Source organism: Gopherus evgoodei, chromosome 5 (assembly GCF_007399415.2).
Source record: "Gopherus evgoodei ecotype Sinaloan lineage chromosome 5, rGopEvg1_v1.p, whole genome shotgun sequence".
Taxonomy (NCBI): domain Eukaryota; kingdom Metazoa; phylum Chordata; order Testudines; family Testudinidae; genus Gopherus; species Gopherus evgoodei.
The window spans coordinates 45,730,332-45,749,303 of NC_044326.1; the positions used below are offsets into that span (position 1 = coordinate 45,730,332).

The 18,972-nt window shown below is 40.7% G+C and overlaps 1 protein-coding gene across 8 annotated transcripts in view; it reads right to left on the reverse strand.

The window, feature by feature from the left end:
* RBM47 (RNA binding motif protein 47) overlaps window positions 1-18,972 on the reverse strand; it is a 107,860-nt gene that overhangs the window by 26,417 nt on the left and 62,471 nt on the right. Inside the window, exon 2 of one of the 8 annotated variants that reach the window (XM_030564786.1) lies at window positions 14,850-15,000. The exons of 6 other annotated variants lie outside the window; for them this stretch is intronic. The gene's annotated coding sequence lies outside the window, so the exon portion shown is untranslated. Of the gene's footprint in view, window positions 1-104; window positions 165-14,849; window positions 15,001-18,972 lie in introns of those variants that run through there. One more of the 8 variants, XM_030564788.1, reaches the window with a different exon arrangement.

Below are 18,972 nucleotides of genomic sequence, written 5' to 3' on the forward strand. Positions count from 1 at the left end.
TAAGGAAAGCACAAATTTTAGTTGACAATGCGATGTTTTCAGTAAAGTATTTTTCTTTATGCCTGTTTAGCAACTTTATTTTAGGCTACTTTTAGTTAGCTTACCTTTGGTTGTACTAAAAAGCAACTGTAGTTCAAACACTGAAAGGTACTTTTACTGATCTCGGAGGCCCCAAGAATGAAAGAATAATAACAGCTGAATACCTGGCGTGTACTATCAGCTTGCAAACACGGAACTCAGAATGTGTTTGCTTAGAAAGGGGAAGAAAAAAAAAACAACCAAAAACTGAAACCTAGTATAGAAGGAAAAGCAAACGGGTGGTAAAACATGATTCATGACAGTAAAAATGGTTTGTACATAACAACGGAACACTAGGCCCCAGAAGCACTTAGGCAAAGTAAACAACACACCTTTTTAAGCAGTTAAGAGAAGAAACTAAACTGAAACACTCTTTGGATGGCAGGTTTCACAGTAGTAGCCATGTTAGTCTGTATCAGCAAAAAGAACGAGAAGACTTGTGGCACCTCTATGTATATATATCTTCCTACTGTATTTTCCACTGCATGTCTCCGATGAAGTGGGTTTTAGCCCACAAAAGCTTTTGCCCAAATAAATTTGTTAGTCTCTAAGGTGCCACAAGGACTCCTCACTCTTTGGATGTTGGATTTGTCAGTATAACCAACCAGTGGGAAAAGAGGGAGAAGGGTGTGATCCAGAATATGATTAATTGTCTGGGGTTGGAGCCCACCTATACAAAGTTAAAAACAAAAACTGTAGTGCATGAACTAAACAAACTGTAGGTTACAATTCTTCCTAAAGCTATAGCCAGAGTTTTGGGCTGCCACTTTAGCTTAAAAACTATTTTCAGAATGCTGATTTGAAACATATTCAGGAATACTGTTACAATGGGCAAAGTGAGTTGTTTCCATAGGGGTTTGAAGGGAGTATTAATTGACAGACTTCTCAAGAGTCTCAATAGTAGATTCCTTGAGGGTAAAGTTTTATCTAGAAGTTAGGACTTGATCTGAACCCCCACTGCCCCCTTTTTGTTAAATCTCATGCAATGAAATATATTGGCAGTGTGTATATTCTATTTAAAATGGACATGGCTATTGTGCATCCACACTTTTAATTATTTTTGGTTGTAGCAAACTAAATAAAATCTGCCCGGCCAAAGTACATGCACCTTTCATTAGTTATAGCAACGGGTTTGCAATCGGGTTGTATTTTAACTGGCACATCCATTCCTTTTCCTCAGAGATTAAAGTTCAAACCAGCAAGTGTAACACCCAGTATGGGTTTGGTTTGGTCAGAATGTTGGACTTGGGACAGCCTGGCTTTATGCATATAGACCAGTCGTCCCCTACTGGCCATGGCAGTGAACATGTCTTCCTACAGCACCTCATAGGTCAGGAGTGGGCAAATTTTTTGGCCCTAGGGCCACATTGGGATACAGAAACTGAATGGTGGGCCATGAATGCTCACAGAATTGGGGGTTGGGGTGCAGGAGGGCTCTGGCTGATGGTGCAGGCTATGGGGTGGGGCTGAGGTGAGAGGTTGGTGATGAGAGGTTGTGAGTGCAGGAGGGTACTCTGCTCTGGGATCGAGGGGTTTAGAGGGCAGGAGGGGGATCAGGGCTGGGGCATGGGATTGGGGCACGGGAGGGGGTCAGGCTCCGGGCAGTGCTTACCTCAAGCAGCTCCCAGAAACAGTGGCATGTCCTCCCTCCAGCTCCTACATGGAGGTATGGCCAGGCATCTCTGCAAGCTGCCTTTTCTGCAGGTGCCGCCCCTGCAGGTCCCATTGGCTTCAGTTCCCAGCCAATAGGAGCTGCGGGAGCAATGCTTGGGGCAGGGGTAGCATGCGGAGCCCCCTGGCTGTCCCTATGTGTAGAAGCCAGATGGGGGACATGCCATTGTTTTCAGGAGCCATGCGGAGTGGGGCAATACTCCAACCCTGCTCCCTGGCTGGAGCGCCGGAGTGGGGCAAGCCCCCACCCTACTTCCTGGCAGGAGCTTGAGGGCCCAATTAAAATGTGTGGAGGGCCGGATGTGGCCCCCAGGTCATAGTTTGCCCACCCCATCATAGCCATATTTCCATAAGGAACAGGAGAGGCCATAGAAAAACATGTTCACTTCAGGGAGTGGGTTGATCTGTGCACACAACCCTTAAGAGAGATAATCACATGTACTTATTATATGGATTCTTTGGATAATCTATAGAAAAAAGGTACAGAGGAGATAAAGCAGAGACTGGAGTTAGGAAAGTGAAGAGATCAGGTGGCTGAAGGGACTGGGAGGAGGAGCTGAGAGAAAACAACAAAGGATTTTGGCTAAGAAAATATCTTCTGTCAGTGTTTTTGAGGATTGGCAGGACAGGTGGCTACTTTAATTATAATTAATGTGTTATGGGCATTTAGATTTGTTGTTAGTAGAGCGGTAGTGCCGAGAGGCCCCAGTCATTATCATGGTCCCATTGTGCTATGCACTGTACAAACACACAGGCAGATATCATCCCTGCCTCAAAGAGGTTGAATTCAAATAGTACTTGTATAATATTTTTCATCTTCAGAGTTCCTCTCTACCAACATGAACTAATTAATCACTATAACACCACCGTGAGGTGAGTAAGTATTAGCTCCTTTCTGATGATTGGGGAACTGAAGAATAGAAATTAAATGACTTGCCCAAGGCCACAGAGGGAACCAGTGTCGGGGCTAGGATTAGAATTTAGGAGATGGAGGTCTGTGATCAAACCATACTTCTCTCCAAGTGCCCTAAACAGAGAAGTGGAGAACTGGAGTTAAGAGTTGGCAGGTATTTCATGTAAGAGCTGATGAGTGAGATCTTTAGCAGTGTAAACTGGTATAGCCCCATTGAAGTCAAATGTTTTTAATAGTACTTCACTTTCTTCTTTAATTAAATCAGTATTACATTTTTTCTGTGGGATGATAAATTATAGAAATGGCCTGTACTTTTACTGCCCAGAATCTTCAGCAACGTACATTAAACTTCCAGGAAACTAACCAAACACCCATGTGCCTCTGTCTGCATAGGGAAGATTATCATAATGAAACAGAATAGAAAAGCAATTATACCAGTAATCTGACATCTAATATGCAGTGCATTCATTCTGTAGAAATGTCCTCTACATAATAATTGAAAATTGTATCACCCATGAAATCAAAACAAATCCATACTCCTTTGTTGTTTCTCTTTTCCCTTTTAGCTCCAGATGATCATTAATCTCCAGTAGATACCCTGATCCTCTATCATTATTACTTAAATAGTAAACATGAAGAGACAGAGTTGCTAGGGAGGATTATGAAGTGTCATAATCATAGTGGTTCGACAACCACCACATTATTGGGACATCTAGGCTGGCATTTTAAAAGAAGCCTGAGAGAATTAGGTAGAATTCTACATCTGTAGAATTAATGCACTCATTGACTTTCATTGAAAATTGGGCTCCTTATCTCCATAGGCTCCCTGGAATATCCCAGCCCTAGTCTATTTCCCTGCAGGTGCAGAATGCTTCTCAATAATGCTGAGTGACAATGCACTCACTCAAAATCTCTCATTATAATGGCACCTAAATATCATGCTGAGCAGTACAATTAAAAATGGTGCTCAGCTACAGTGGAGAAGCTTTGATACTAGATGATACAAGTACCTGGATCAATAGATTCTCTACATGAATTTTCTCATACTTGCTTTTTATCCCCATGCTTTGAAGTGTCCCCCATTCAGCAAGATGCAAAGCACAAACTGGTTCCTTATAGTATGTGATCCTTTCCCGCATCTACAGTTTGGAAGCAGTTACAGAGTGTCGCACTCCCTTAAACTGCCAATGCAAACATTAAAAAACAATTATTTTCTTGATGAATTCCAGCTATGTGAGTGGCAAAGCAGGAGAGGTGCATATAATAACATAGTCATTATCATAATGGATCAGACCCAAGATCTGTCTAGTCTAGTCTTTGACTCTCTCATATTAGCATCTTCCACTTTCCTTCCATTCTTTTCCACAGCAAAATTACAATGGATCCTTACATGGTTGCTATTCATCAACTCCAGTTGGTGGAGAATTAAAGGTTTTTTTCCCTAAAGAATTTCTTTCCATTGCTGTTGCTGTTGGAGCTGTACTGGTAGTAGAGATGTTTAAAAATTTTAAAGAAAAAAGTGTGACTTCAATGCAGTTATGACAGTTCACACCAGAAAGTGATCTGTCCCCTAGTGTAGAAAAGGCCTTATAGAGGGGCAGTATGTTTCCCCCATCTGCTGTTGCTCCTCCTATAAGAAGCAGCATGTATAGGGTGACCAGATATCCTGATTTTATAGGGACAGTCCTGATTTTTGGGTCTTTTTCTTATATACCCTCCACCTCCGTCCTGATTTCTATTACCCTCCACCTCCGTCCTGATTTTTCACACTTGCTGTCTGGTCACCCTAAGCATGTAGTATGTTCAGCTATGTAAAAGGCACTGATGCAGAAATGATTCTGGTCCCAAGAAACTTATAAATATCAACCACCACCACACTGGGAGATCAAGATGGTGGTGACTAGATATTTTAAGAAGAGAATATAGTTGAGTCATTATCTTGTGGGTTAGCACTTTTCGTTGTCATGTAAGTGGGTTTTCAGGAGGTATTTGAATTAAAATAGGATACTAGCCTGCCATACTGGGATAGAGAGGTCATTCTAGACGTAGGGGATAGTGTGAAGATGAAAGTGAGAGAAAAAAATGAAGTGAATAAGCTGACTTTATTGGCTGAGTTTGAACTTCAAAAGTCTATTGAGAGCTTCTACTGGAGCAAGCAGAAAATACTTTTCCAGTTGAAGTAATTCACCTTCAAAACACATAGATTTAAAGCTATTCTGCGAAGTCCCCAGATTTCAAGTTTCTGAGGTGGCTACATTTCACTAATTTGAATCCATCTAAAACAATTCTTAGCAGCAATACTGTAGCCTGTTCTCTGATAATTCTGCACCACCAGTTAATTTTTTTTAACAAGCCATTTTGAATTTCTGCAGAACAGGTTTCTACATGTCCTTAGAACTATTTTCTTGCCAATTTACATGTTTAAAGAGACAACATCACTTTATTTGAAAGCATAACATGTTCTTTCATTTGTTTTTACGAAATACAATTTATCATAGCACAATCTTTTCTTTCAAAGTTTTATAAAAATTTGTACTTGCTGTATACTGATAAGCGTCTTTGCAGAGCATACAGTATCTCAGAGGTAGCATAGGTATCATGTGTTGCCAGAGATGTTGTGATAACTGCTCATTTTTATTACATGGGAGGATAAATTAGTGTTTCTAGAAAAATTAATTTATAAGCCATAGATTCTTAAGGCTGCATATGCAATTTTTTAAAGGTGTGTTCAAATGTAATGTATACAGTCATGTTAAGGATGCACGCTTTGCTTGACCTGATCTCTCCTGAAATGGCAGACACTTAGGTGTGTGGGAAGAGGTCACAAGAATAAAAAAATTATTACATAAAATTCAAGACCCACAATTGTTTATGAAGTACTTTTTCTTGTAGGTATGAACCTCTCTCTTGTACAGGGGCATTTCAAAATATCCTAAGTGACTTAGAAGCCTAACATTCATGAGACAGATTTTCAAAAGGTATTTAGGTGCCCTAAAATGCAAATAAGCACCTAATGGGATTTTCAAAGTTCCTAAGCAGTTTAGGTGCCTAACTTCCACTGGTTTCAGTGGGAGTTAGGTGCATTTATTTGGTACCACATAAAAGCTTCTTCTGAATATTTGTCATTAGCACTGTAAAAGTTATACAGTTTTTGTTGGATATACATTTTTGCTTTTTGTGCTTCTAAGTAAGTTTGAGTTTCCAAAATGCAAATTGAGACATATTGAATAACCCACATATGGCCTAATATTTTATACTCTTTTGGAAGAAACATTAAATGAATAGCTATTAAACTTCCCAAAGTGGCTTCTATACAGGTGCAGTAATTAGTTTTTGCTCTACATTTAGGAAGCTTTGTTTAACTGACTAATCTGTTTTGAGCGATAAAAGTCAGTATTTTAATATTGAGCAAATTCATATTTACCTGTGAGACCAAGTAAAATAAAACAAAACAAATATAATGCTAAAAATGGCATTATGAGATGGTTCTAGCTCCCACTGAAGTCACTGGGATCTCAAAAGAAGCCAGAACAGGTGCTCTCTTTCAGTGATACTCACAAACTCATTGAACCATCCCAAGGGTATAACAACAATTTTTAAAAGTTTGGATACAGTTAATAAATGTGAGTGCTCAAGAAAGTCAGAGACTAATAGCACTGGTTAGAGTCAGGTGGAACAGTGAAATTCATCCCTGTTTGGAGAGCCAGCACAAGCTCTTATACACCACTTAAAGCCTCACTTCAGGCCAGACTGAAGTGGAATTAAGTGCTGCCCAGGTTTTATGCTGGCGCTCTGCACAACGGTGAGCTTCACCCAGTTGTGAAGGTTTCACTACACAGCTCCATTAATTAAATTTAATGCTGACATGTCACATCCATGCTATTCCCCTGTTGAACTTTTGCACAGGAAACAATGTGTTTGTGATGCAGTCAAGTGTCCACTAAAATCTAGGATGACACCACCAGAATTTGAAACTAGGTCTCTAATCTCCACATGTGAAAAACTAATACTGTACATTTAACCTGCTGCACTGCCTTGTTCTTCCACCTATTCCCCATCCCTTAAAAGTGATGACACTTGAACATGAAAGGGTTCCTTTCAGCTACTAAAATTATTTCTGGTTAGGTGACTACCTTTATTCCTTTATTTTAGTTATTAATATTTTATTAAAAATAAACAATTGTGCAAAATATACATGATTTCCTTATTTTAATATTAAGAGAGGGCAACAGCTATTAAAGCTAAAATAAATGGCTTTTTGTCTTCAATTCTTCTTTTTCTTAAGTAAGATAAATAAACTTGAATTATATGAGAAAAATGATTACCAATAAATAAGGCTGAATGTGTTGCAAGGGTGTTTTTACTAGACCAATTAATTCTCACAAATCTTTTAGCTTATGCTCTATTTACAAACTGACATGGGGGATTAGCTAGTTGTCAATTAAGCAGTTTATAAACTGCCAGTATTCATTCTATACATAACATTTTATATTAGATCACTATAAGGATTATTCAGACTATGTTTTATACCATTATTACAATATCAACACCTGACACAATAGTTATATAGCAAGTATAGCAAAAAGGTGGTGGATCAAGGTAGAGTCACACTGCAGAAGATGCATCTATGATCAGAAGAATCCTGCCATCACAGGTAAAGATGTCTCACATGTGGCTGACCCACAGAGTTGCAGGCTGGTGTCCAGAATTTAGGGTGACCAGATATCCTGATTTTATAGGAACAGTCCTGATTTTTGGGTCTTTTTTTATATAGGCTCCTATTACTCCCCACCTCCATCCCAATTTTTCACATTTGCTGCCTGGTCACCCTACTAGAACTCTTCATAGAAGGAGAAGTATGTTTTGTCACTGAAGCAACAGTGAGACAGTGAAAGCCAAGGAGGAGTTGATCTTCCACTGTGGGTTCAGATGCTTCTGCACCTCCCCTCTGTACTCCCAGCATAGCTCAGCTGATAAGCTAACTAGTGCATGATGCTTATGTTCACATCAGATTGTGAAGCAGTTACACCCCTTTCGCTACTAACTACACACCCTCAGTCTGTGGTATGCACCTTTTTCCTTAAGCTGAATGCAGATTGCTGTCTATGTCATTGCGCCATGATAGGATGCCATATGCCCTAGCCACACGTCACCGCGCCCTGCTGAGCTGCATGCATGTCAACCTTTGTACCACGAACCCTTTCCTCACTTGTAGCCCTGCATATCTTTGGGCAAGTTTTAGATTAAAAAACCTACACCAAACAGAGCTTTTATAACCACCCCTCCAAAAGTGCCAGAGACTCTGTGAGGGCATCCTCTCTTGCCAATCTAATGTGGAAGGAGTGCAGGTACTATAGTGATAGGCAGAAGTACAAAACCCTAAGGTAAGATACTCTTTTCAGTCCTATGCTTCACTTTTGCCATAAAATATTTCTCTCTCTCCAAGAAAAATTTGAGGCCTTTGACAAGGTGGGAGGGTAAATAGTGAATGGCTGTTAGGAACATTGTAGCTGAATTGAAAGAAAGGTGTGAATGGGTATACGTTGTAAAGAAAGCAATAAAGCTGCTCTCTACCTTTCCTGCTCCACAAAATATGCCTACAATGATTCAGAATTCTCTTCAATCCCTAGCTTTTTTGTGGACAACAAACTGTGAGCTAATGCAGGATGTGTCTTGTTTCCAAGCTTCCTGTTTCTAGGGGGTCATATTTTCAAGTGGATGTTCCCTAATCACAAAGGACCAAATCCTTGAGCCTATGCAAAGTCTGAGTCTATGTCACAGTGGTTCTCAAACTTTTGTACTGGTGACCCCTTTCACCTAGCAAGCCTCTGAGTGTGACTCCCCCCTCCCACTTATAAATTAAAACCACTTTTAAAATATATTTAACACTATTAAAAATGCTAGAGGCAAAGTGGGGTTTAGGGTGGAGGCTGATAGCTCACCTCCCCCACCCCCATGTAATAACCCTGTGATCCCCTGAGGAGTCCCAACCCCCAGTTTGAGAACCCCTGGTCTATAAGCTGAGGGCCTGAGCAAAAAGGAATAATTTCCAGTGGCTGTGGAGTGGTTACAGAATTACTTCCAAGTAATTTCTGCATCTTCAGAGCTGTGCTACTTTAGTTCTTATGTTTCTCTACATGTATTTTTAGTTGATGGATCCATGTAGCCACGCATCCACTATTTCAGAAAATCTCCTATGTTTTGGGGCACCCTCCCGCTGTTTAGAGAAACAGCACCAGTTCTGCTGCAGCCAAAGCCCTCCTCACTAGCAAGGGTGGGGGAGGACACAAGGGGAACAGGAATTAGCCTCAATTACTGAACATAGTCAGAAATCTTAGATTTTTACAAGGCATGTTCTCAATTAAATTGAAGGTTGTCAGCTGACTAGTCACTACTAAACCTTCAATGATAATCCTCTTTGATAACTCTGTATTAAACTCTTTTTCCTGAGATGATTTTAGCATAGTAATGTACAGTCAATCATACATATTGATCTTCTATGGCCCCATTACCCCAGTATCTGAGTGCCTCCCAAATGTATTAAAATAGAAGTAACTTTTCTCTTTCTCCTTTCCCAGCCGGTAGGAGGAATAGCTTGCTTAGTTTATAATTATATGTGTGTATGTAAAGAACCTATGGAGGAAATGTGACTTTGAGTGAACATATGCCCATAAAAATACAGAGTAAGCCAAGTTCATTCTTAGTATAACAACTCCAAGCCTGAAATCAGTAATGTTACTCCAGACATGAATTTGTCCCATTACATACAAATTTTAAGGCACTAAATTGGTGCATAATTATACATTCAGAAAACATGAATAAAATAATCAGGCAAAGTTGGTTCCATGCTTTTGTTATAGTCTGTGCTGTGGGTTTTTGCAACTTCCAGAAGATGTCTGAGAGGATGTGAGACAAAACTAATGTGAAGTAGTAAGGTTAAACTGAGGCCCCACAACACTTTTTTGTATGGAAACGCTATTAATTCTTTTGGGAGTAATTATGGTCAAAATTTAAATCTATGTGAAATGAAAGGTGTCTTGTATGTTACTTTTTATTAAGTTCAAAGAAGATGCCGACATAGAGAAGGTCATGCCCCCATATAATTAGTCAAATATGCTAGTTCAGAGAGGAAAAAATTATTACATTCACATTTGAAAGGGTATTTTATACATGTTATATAGTAGGAAAGGTTACTTTTGCTTGATGTTGCTAATGTTGGGAAATGAAATTTTAAAAAAGCAATTATTAATCAGTTCTGAATTGCAACACTATTAATGCTACTGTACCTACTCTACAAGGATTAGAGTATTGCTGCCTACAGTAGAACAGAATTCTAACATACAGCTGATGCTTACTAACCCATTCTGGAAAAACACTGATCTTATCATTTATTGCTGTGAATCACCCCCAGTGAATTCAGTAATGGTAGGCATAGAGCCTACTGCTATAAGACATTCAATGAAACTCAGAAGTGGCAAATTTAAAACTAGTAACAGAAAATACTCTTTCATCAATGCAAAAATTAGCCCATAGAACTCATTGCTACAAGATGTCATCAAGGCCAAGAGCTTGGCAGGATGTAAAGACAGACTAGACATTTATGTGAATAGCAAAACTATTCATAGTTATAGCAGTAAATATATTTTTTTAAAGAAGATAAACAGTCAGAAGATACATAAACCCTCTAGCTCCAAGGCATAAGTCAACCTTTAACTATTTAGAATAGGAGGAAACATTTTCTCAGAGCAAGTTGTTCCACCACTGACTACTGCATAGTTTCTTGCGTGTTCATCTTAAACCCCTGGACTACATGAACTACTGGGGTCTGATTCCATATGGCATTTCCTGTATACCTATCTGAGTAGCCCTCTGGATGCCAACGGGCCCATTCACAGTAGTAAGCACTAAGCTCGGTAGTACATATTTACAGGATAGGGCCCCTAATATACCATTCACCCCTGTGCAGAAGTCTAGTGCAAGGTTTATGTCCCACTTAAACTCTCTGCACAGTGGTTGAGTTCACCCCAGTGAGGCAGAGAACAAGGAAGAAGTTAGTCCCTTGTGCATGTTCAAGTGCCTTTTAATTTGGGCTGAGCAGCCCAGCTTATCAGTAAATTTGGAACATTTTTAATTGGAGTAGAGATTTCTTAAAGCAGCAAAAAATCATCTACAGCCTTGTGATTTTAGCTTTTATTGTGGCTGAATTATAAAGGAACATGGTCTTGAATTACTACAATCTCAAGGGAGAGAGGGAGAGATATTGTAGTAATTCAAGACCAGATTTTCTTATATACAGTAACAAAAGGTCAGATTACAAGAGGTGCCTCCCTGAGTACACTATGATCATGCTCTGCTAAGAGCAACCAACCTCCCCCACTACCTCTGATGCTCAAAGGTCACCATGTCAAAGTGAACAAGGTCCAACAGTAACTAACAATTTAATCCTAAACACCACTGAACCGAAGCTATTGTGAAAATTTACTTAGCTGTAACTACTAAAAGGACTTAAACTTGGGGTAAAATTCATTCCTGAACAGCAGGACGACAAAGGCTTATGCACCACTACTCCCATTAAATGAAACTTAAATGTGGATATGCATCATGCTGGCCCTTTATATGTGGTGAACTTCACCCTTGGACACTACACCTCACACCCACATATCCTCCTTATTTCTGAAGGGTAATGAATGCTCAATATTTTTGTAACTATGAGGTCAAATCACTCAGTGGAAAATCACGTTGATTTCAATGGGAACTCTGAAAATCAGATCTTTTACTGAGGTGCCTAAATATAGACTTAGGAGCCTGATTTTAGATATCCACACTTGAAAATTCTGGGTTAGGTAAACTGCCACAGGCAGGGGTGAAAGTAACTTAAAGGACTTATCGATACTCTGGAGTCCTGAGCAGGGCGCAGAGCCTCAACTGAAAGAGGCAGGACCTTTAGAGCCCCAGGCCCTTTAAATTGAGATTTAAAGGGCCCTGGGTTCCGGCTGCAGTAGTGGCAGCTGGAAGCCTCGGGCCCTTTAATCACTGCTGGAGCTACCAGCTGTAGAGGTGGCTGGTAGCCCCAGGGCTTGGGGGCTAATTAAAGGGTCTGGTGCTCCGGCTACCGCAGAGGAGCTCTGGGCCCTGCTACCAGAGCCCCGGGGTAGCAGCAGCATGTGGGGAATCCAGCAGTGATTTAAAGGACCAGGGGCTCCCAGCCACCACTACCACAATGAAGCCCCGGGCCCTTTAAACTGCCAATGGAGCCCCAGGGGTCCAGCTGCTGCCACTACAGTGGGGCTCTGGCAGCAGGGCTCGGGCAGCGATTTATGGGGCCTGGGGCTTTGGCCACCGGTACCGCCCCTGGCCCTTTAAATCTCCGCCTGGCTCTGGCAGTGTGGCTCTGGCGGCAATTTAAAGGGCCCGGTGCCTAGAGCCCTGGGTCCTTTAAATTGCTGCCAAAGCCCTGCTGCCAGAGCCCTGGGGTAGCAGCGGCGGGGCTCCTGTGGTAATTTAAAGGGCCAAGGGCTCCCAGCCGCCGCTACTGCTGCTGGGAGCCCCAGGCCCTTTAAATTGCCACCTAGGGAAGCCAATACGCCATACTGGGGCATACTGGCTTACTTTCACCTCTGGCCACAGGCCACATCATAAGTCAATTACAGAACCAAGAATAAACCCCCAGAACGTCTGTCTCCCAGGCACTCACTTTAACCACTAAATTGTGCTCCAGAAATAGTGTCAAGAAAATTGTCAAAATCTGAAAATGCATGTAATTATATTCTGGGCAAAAGGTGAACTTCCGGACCTAGACCATACTAATCTTTAGTTTAACTTAACAGTTTACCTTACATTTTAACTGACATATGCTCTAAAAAAGAAGTCGTTCATCAGAAAGACTTAATTCAGACCTTATTAAAATTTCTGTAGGTACAAATAAGGTACTGTAATTTATAACAGAACAGGATAATTAAGCCATCTAGGAAAACTGGTGTCAGGGTATAGAGTTAAGAGATAAGGAAACAATAAACTTGTCTCATTTTCAGTCTGCTGGAATCTTAGGGTACGTCTACACTACAGGATAAATTCGAATTAGCTTAAACCAATTTTATAAAACAGATATTATAAAGTTGATTGTGCGCGTCCACACTAGGCACATTAATTCGGTGGTGTGCGTCTGTGGTCCGAGGCTAGCATCGATTTCTGGAGCGGTGCACTGTGGGTAGCTACTGTAAAAGAATGAGGCCAATAACATTGATTTGCGTCCACACTAACCCTAAATCAATATAGTAATCTCGATTTTAGCGTTACTCCTCGTTTTGTAGGAGTACAGAAATCAATTTAAAGAGCCCTTTAAATCGATATAAAGAGCAGCGTAGTGTGGACAGGTGCAGCGTTAAATCAATTTAACGCTGTTAAAATCGGTTTAACAGCGTAGTGTGGAACAGGCCTTAAACTGAGCATATTTGCAGAAAAATCATGATTTTTAGTTTCTTGCACCTATTCTATAGTGTTTTAACTACAAAGCAGCACTACCGTTGACTCCAGAGGGAGCTGCTTGCTTTCTTCCCTTTAATGGGATGGGAAAGCTACAAAGAAACCATTATCATTGAGGAGAGAAGGAATATGATCTCTGGGCTATTTTATTTAAAAAACTAGCTATTGGAAAAAATTTTTAGCAAGCAGTATTTGATAAGAATATGGCCAAGACATTTTGCAGAACGTCCAAAATCTTTTTTGTTTTACTCACTGTGATTTGATGACACCAGAAAATGTGAAACTGGATATTGGTTTATCAAAATGGTTTTTGTGTTGCCTAGCAATGTTTTCTGTTTAGCAAACTGTTTAGAATGCAGGGATTCTCAAGCTTTTCGGAGTGTGAACTGGATTTTAATAGAGAGGGTGTCTTGTGGGCTCCTCCCTTTTCATTTACAATTATATAACATGTCTGTAGGAACCATAGCAGTCTGTTCCTATCACTCTGGACATACTGATCACCTACTTTGTTCTTGTCTCCCCTGTTCTCCTAGACATATTTCTCCTGCTAGTGGCTGACAACTCTAATCCACACTGATGGCTCCAGTACCTAAAAGTCTCTCCCACTGCCTTTCTTCTTCTTTTAATGTAGCCATGGTCCCTAATGGAGGCAGTTAGAGTGGGTCTTCCGCCTTGTTTCCAAATCCTTTTTTCAGGTTTTCGAGCCCTACTTTGAAGAGCCTGCACACCTTCAGAAACAGCTGGAAACATGGTCAACAAGGAAATATTCTGTGGAATATCAGTTTGGGAAATCTCTGGTTTAGTGTGATCCATATTAGACCCGTGGGAATAAACCATTTTTTGGGTCAGTGGCCAAACAGAAAAATTGGAGGGGAGAGTTGTTTCAAGTCACTCTAAAGGAAAATTATTCAAATTTTCCAGCAAACATAAAAAGTTGAAAATATTTTGTTTTGGGTCAAATGAAACAAAACATTTAGTTTTATTTTCAAGGTTTTTTACCTTTAAAAATAAAATTGAAATAAATTTCTAAATGAAAACTGTGTTCAAATTAAAATGTCAAAAAGAAATATTTTGACTTTTTTTTCAGAATTTTTTTCTGTTTACTTTTTTTCATAGCATTTAAGGCCAGAAAGGACCCACCAGCACATCTAGTCTGACCTCCTCCACATCAGAGGTCACTCAATCTCACCAAGTTACCCTGTATTGAGCCTAATAGCCTGGATTAGACTAAAGTATCAGCCCTCAAAAGATTAAACTATTGTGTGACACAGGCAGAGACTACGAGGGACCATGGTGCACCAATGCCCGAGGTTCCTGCAATGGTAAAGAATTGATCTGGTGAGAAATACGCAGATGATCCTAGCAAGCAACTAGTATACAAGGCTGCAGGGGAAGGGAAAGGACCCCAAGGTCACTGCCAATCTAACTTTGGGGAAAATTCCTTCCCAACCTCAAAAATGGTGATCCGGTTGATGCAGAACATGTGAGCAAGACATATCAGCAATTGTTTTCAACCACAACCATTCCAGGCAAATTCATCAAATGTTTTGGTTGAGCAAAATCTGCATTTTTCTATTAAAAAAAGTTTTGTCTAAAAAATTTAACACTGCTCTACGCCGTACTAAAACCTCCACCTTTCTGGCCTTTTTAATGTTCACCATGTACCCTTCAGTTTATCCAAAACTCTGCTGTAAAAGTCAGCTACCTCCCGATAGTATGATCATATTCAACCTCTCTAAGGCCATGTCTGGTAGGTCGGTGCTGCTGCAATCGATGCAGGGGTGTTGATTTAATGCGTCTAGTGAAGTTCCACTAAATTGATGGCAGATGGCTCTCCAGTCAACTCCGGTACTCCACTGGAAGGAAAAGATGAAGGTAAGTCGATGGGAGAGCGTCTCCTGTTAATGCAGTGCAGTGTAGACACCGCAGTAAATCAACCTAAGCTACGTTGACTCCAGTTACGTTATTCACATAATTGAAGTAGAGTAACTTAGGTCGACTTACCGCAGTAGTGTAGATAAGGCCTTAAAATCCCTTCACTGTCTCCCTATTGCCTCATATTAGCTCTTGCTTGCTTGCTTGCTTTCATGGGCCTCCTGAATTTATCTCCTTCCTACATCTCTGTTCTTATCATTTTTCGCTTCCCAGTGCCTTCTGCACTTAGCCCAGGCTTCACATCTGACTACCTGACTACTGTCTCGGTGTCCTTCTCCCATATTTTCCTGAGTGTCTTCTTTCATGTGATCTTCTCTGCCTGAAACCCCCTTCTAAATTTTGCCTCTCGTGCCTCATCTTCCTCCTTTAAGCCACTTCTCAAAACCTCTTGCTTGAAGAAATTTTATAAACTACAATGTTATATTCATATTAACAACAATCACGAAAACAAGCAAAAGCTGTGTAACTCTTAAGATAATAGACTTCTCTTCCAAAAATCTCATGATCTTACTGTCTTCACTCCCATTCTTTCCTCCATCAGCTTCCTCTTTGTGTCTATTATCTCCTGTTTTTCTAGTGTTAACCTGGATTATAAATTTGGGGGGGCAAGGACTCTGTCTTTATTTGGTTTGTAAAGTGCCATGCATGCCAATGGCACTTTATAATTACTGCTAATAAAGGGATATAATCATTTTGAAATTTAGTCCATTTAAAAACAAAAGAATTTCAGTAATTTCAGCTGCTATATTTATGCCAGTCCTGAGATTTCCCCTGCTAATTTATTTGATGTTACAATAATGTTTCCTTGAAGTGTTTTTAAAAAGTGTTTTTCTCCCTTCTGCTATATGAGAGACCGACACAAACAGGGAAAACTGACCAAGTGACTAATAGGGGAAATAGCAAAACTGAGTATATGCATAGCACCAGATATTCATATGCTCAGCAACCAGCTGTGTCTGTTGTGACATTTGAACCCCAATATGCTGAGCTCTTTTGAAACTCTGGCCCATATTGCTGTCAAATGCACATAGTAAACATAATGGGGAAATACCAGAAAAATATTTTTCTCTCTAATCTCTTTCATTTATAGTAATCTCTGGTGTTCCTCGGTACAATGTATAGCAGTTAATTTTAACATAATAGTAACAAGGAAAACATTTCCAGACAGAAGTTGACTGCGTCCCTCTAATAAAACCAGAAGCAATCACAAAAATCAGGAGATATGTGGCAGCCTAAAGAATCAGCTATACTCATGAATGAGGATGGCAAAAGGCAACATTTTATCTCCTGATGTCTGCTTGAAGGTTTGGGTGTCCATGAAGGCTTGTATAGTGGCTTTGTGCATCCTCCTCCTTTAAGCTTTCTGCAGAGACCAAAAATCAGTTTGCTTATTATCTTTTTAAAGGTTTTGTTTCCTGTGTTTTCATGGTCAAAGGAAGCCGAAGTACCAAAAACACTCTAGTGTTTAATATTGAACAATGTTCTTGTTTCTCATCTGAATGAGGAAGCCATAGCTTGTGGATCTGTCCAGGTGGCGAGATTTCAGAATGGTTTTCAGCTTATTAATAAATTATGACTGTGGCTGTGGTAAATTTAGACCAGAATTATCAAAGAAATCAGGGAACTGAATGAAGGCAGGGATAATTTACAACAGTGCAAACAGAACCCATCAGTACCTGCCAGAGTTTCTAAAAATGGCCTACCAAGTTAAGCGTGCACTGTTTTACAACCTGCAACCTACTACGTTCTCAGATCAAAATAAGAGAAGAACTGTGACCTGACATTCCTTGTTGTGGGAATACAAATAAGTTGCATTCATGAATAAACATGTTCAAATATGATAAAATTGCTTTTCTTCTCAGCGGGCCAAATGCTGTCCCCTATCCCCAGGTGTACAAGGCACAAAAGGCAGCTGAGCCAATTATGTCATAGCAGTGGCATGGGGGCACTCCACACCAGGGGCGGCTCCAGGCCCCAGCATGCCAAGTGCGTGGTTGGGGCAGCATGCCACGGAAGGTGCTCTGCCAGTCGCTGGAAGGGCGGCAGGCAGGGCTCCAGTGGACCTCCTGCAGGCGTGCCTGCGGAGGGTCCGCTGATCCCGTGGCTTCAGTGGAGCCGCGGGACCAGCGGACCCTCCGCAGGCACGCCTGTGGGAGGTCCACCGGAGCTGTAGGACCAGCGAGCGGCAGAGTGCCCCCTGCGGCATGCTGCCGTGCTTGTGGCGGTGAAATGTCTGGCGCTGCCCCTGCTCCACACCCCCTGCATGTTCTAAAACACTGCTCCATCATCACTTTCCATACAACTGTGGAGGGAGATATTGGGAGTTTGTAAAACATAGAGAGTGTGGAGCCATTTCTACAGCCCATGGACTGCACTACAGGCTGCAGAATGAGTGTGTGAATGTCCCATGCCCTGTCACTAGTTGGAGAGAGGATTCTCTTAATTCAATCCTTTGGTAAATTGCCTATTCATTCAGTGCTTATCTTTACTCATAAGCTTTCCACAAATGAGAAGTCCTGTTAATTTTTACCCTGTTGGCATAGAGTGGGATAAGGTGTCAAAAACATTCAAAATACAGTACCCTCATGATTTCTGCTTCCAATGAATGCTAGATATAAAAGCAGACACTTTGGCTCCTTATGCTCCCTGTTTTAACAATAGTTATCTCTGTAAGTAAACAGACTACCTAGACTATGCTTGCCTACAGTATGGCACTTTATTCCCATGTTAAATAACAGTAGCTTACTCTCCCTAAACAAACTCAATTAATTGCTAACGATAATACGACCCATTGTGGCAATTTTAACAATCCTGTTTTTCCAGCACAGGGACATGCTGCCTTATTTGCCTTTCTGTTAGGACTTTTCTACAAACTAGTTAGCTTTTCCTCCTTTAACTCACAAACTGTATTTGTGTAGCCAGCACAGCATTAGGAATTGAAACTACTTCAAATAGTGCAATAGTTTCCTGATGATAGAACATATGTGAATGCAGACCCTTCACAGTAGATCAGGAAATACAGGTTTTGAACTCTCAACTGACTGTTTATAAGTGATAGTGTGAACTCCTTTTTATAAATGCCAGTTTCCTTATGTTGCAATTAATTTGAGCAAAGTATCAATTGATTTTATTTCACACTGGATAACCACCTTACTTAAAACTGGGAACTTCTTAGCAATTGCTAATGTTAGTGCTACAAAGAAATGGAAGGAAGGAGATAACTTTCATGGGCTATGATAATTTTCCGGAATTCCTTGTGTACACTGTTTCAGGTAACCTAAAACAGACTTGCTAATGTCCACTCATCTGCTCACCGCGGGTGAGAATTCTCTTGACAAGCAAGAATATCCTTACCATTCTTATCATCATGGGAAAGGGTGCTTGAGCACATTTTGTGCCTAGGTTTGAGCTGGTAGTTCCAGATTTGGGAAGCTGATTTGAAAACCAAAACTTCTTGAGCAAATGCATTTAAGTGCTGCTGACTAATCCTGAAGATGCCTTTAACGTTATTGTTATTGCACTTGTCAAACACTAAGGGATGGTCAGATAATCAACAAGCTAGACTGACAGCATATTCTTTACCTTCAAATCTGGATTAGTGCAAAAATTAGAAACGCGTCGGCTGTTTCTGTGTCCCCAAAAGAAGAATCTCTCATATGTAAGCAAAATGGTAGAGATGATTTACGCTACTCTCTTTCTGTTCACATGTCTTTGTGCAGCCAGCAGTTGGGCAGATTAGAACTCGAAGAAATGGCAGAAAGAGTGTGCATAACCTGAGGTCGCCTTAGAATACCCTGGACACTAATGAAGTAGCCATACTGTATGGCAAGGTGCATGTAAATTCTGCAGCAAGGCCCCCAGAGCCCACTGCCTGCCATTCCCCTCCAATCATA